Here is a 2,205-nt window from a genome sequence, read left to right on the forward strand (position 1 = left end):
ATAATTGGTAAGTATTTGATTTTATTTTTATCAATATTAAACTCTTTATTAAGTACTTCTTGCATCGGGGCTAGAAAGCAATAATATTTTATAAATATTATTGGGGCTATAATAGTGCATGCACGAAAAATTTAATTTTAGAAGCATAACTTTCCAAAAATTTTGTCAAGTGGAAAAAATATAGATACCTTTTGATTTGCGGTGGTAGTGTAGTAAATGTGTTCTATACATTTAAATAAATATGAATTTTTAGTATACGTTTACTCTATGTCACATTGAATATATTTTAACACATATTTTAATATTAGTTTTTAATTGATCTTATTTATTTATTATTTTTTTTTTTTGCATTTTTTTTTCTGAAGCTGGAAACAGGGAGAGACAGTCAGACAGACTCCCGCATGCGCCCGACCGGGATCCACCCGGCACGCCCACCATGGGGCGACGCTCTGCCCACCAGGGGGCGATGCTCTGCCCATCCTGGGGGTCGCCATGTTGCGACCAGAGCCACTCTAGCGCCTGAGGCAGAGGCCACAGAGCCATCCCCAGCGCCCGGGCCATCTTTGCTCCAATGGAGCCTTGGCTGTGGGAGGGGAAGAGAGAGACAGAGAGGAAAGCGCGGCGGAGGGGTGGAGAAGCAAATGGGCGCTTCTCCTGTGTGCCCTGGCCGGGAATCGAACCCGGGTCCTCCGCACTCTAGGCCGACGCTCTACCGCTGAGCCAACCGGCCAGGGCCTTATTTTTATTTCTTATAGCCCATAGTAAAATGAGTGGTGCAAGCAAGAAAAAAACTCGTCAATATTTGGAGGAATATTTAAAATTTGGGTTCATACCCGCTGTTCACGATGAGCGGATTCCTTTTTGTCTTTTATGCCAGCAATGCTTGACCAACGAATCAATGAAATGAGGTCGTCTTGAGGCGCATTTGAAGGCGAAACGTAGTGCTTATATTAATTCAGATTTGAGTTACTTTAAAACTTTAAAGAAAAATTTTGAAAAAAGGACATTAAAGTACTGCTCATACTTCAACTAATAATCGTGTTCTTGAGGCTAGTTATCAAATTTCTTTATTCATCGCTAAAACTGGAGAAAATCACACTATAGGAGAGAATTTAATAAAACCGTCAATATCAGCATTTCTTAAAACGGTTCTTGAAAAAGATGACAAAGATGTAAAAGCTATGCCACTCAGTGACAATACTGTTAGCAGAAGAGTAGACGAAATGAGTGAGGATATTGAAAAACAACTTATTGAAAAGCTGAAAACAAGAAAATTCTCCTTGCAAATGGATGAATCAACTTTGAGAGACAGTGAGGCAGTATTAATAACTTACGTAAGATATATTGATAAAGGACATTTTGCTGAAGAAATGTTGTTCTGTAAAAGATTAGAAAGCACCACTGCCTGACCAGGTGGTGGCGCAGTGGATAGAGCGTCGGACTGGGATGCGGAAGGACCCAGGTTCGAGACCCCGAGGTCGCCAGCTTGAGCGCGGGCTCATCTGGCTTGAGCAAAGAGCCCACCAGTTTGGACCCAAGGTCGCTAGCTCCAGCAGGGGGTTACTCGGTCTGCTGAATGCCCACGGTCAAGGCACATGTGAGAAAGCAATCAATGAACAACTAAGAAGTCGCAATGCGCAACGAGAAACTGATGATTGATGCTTCTCATCTCTCTCCTTTCCTGTCTGTCTGTCCCTGTCTATCTCTGCCTCTGTTAAAAATAAATAAATAAATAAAGTTTAAAAAAAAAAAAAAAAAAAAAGAAAGCACCACTACCTCCAAAGATATATATATATATATATATATATATATATATATATTAAGCTAAAAAACTACTTAGATGTCAATGATATACCAATGGAAAATATAACATCTTGTGCTGCAGATGGTGCTCCCAATATGATGGGCAAGAAAAATGGCTGCTTAAAATTGATGAAAGATGCGAATCCAGAAATGATTCTTGTGCATTGTGTTATTCATAGGGAAAACTTGGTAGCTAAAAACATCTCGCCTGTTCTGAATGAAGTATTACATACAGTAATAAAGTGTGTTAATGCTATTAAAGCTAGTGCCAAATGTGAGCATCTTTTCAAGCTATTTTGTGAAGAACAAAATGAAGACCATGTGAGATTTTACTTCATACTGAAGAAAGATGGCTATCTAAAGAAAACTGTTTGAAAAGATTTATGGAACTGTTTGATACTC

General features: G+C 39.3%; 1 non-coding gene across 1 annotated transcript; it reads right to left on the reverse strand.

Annotated features, from left to right (window-relative positions):
- Positions 1-659: 659 nt before the first annotated feature.
- TRNAS-AGA (transfer RNA serine (anticodon AGA)) lies at positions 660-735 on the reverse strand. Its single transcript has one exon. It is a non-coding gene; the product is annotated as a tRNA-Ser (tRNA).
- Between the last annotated feature and the right edge of the window lie 1,470 nt (positions 736-2,205).

Source organism: Saccopteryx bilineata, chromosome 2 (genome assembly GCF_036850765.1).
Source record: "Saccopteryx bilineata isolate mSacBil1 chromosome 2, mSacBil1_pri_phased_curated, whole genome shotgun sequence".
Lineage (NCBI taxonomy): Eukaryota > Metazoa > Chordata > Mammalia > Chiroptera > Emballonuridae > Saccopteryx > Saccopteryx bilineata.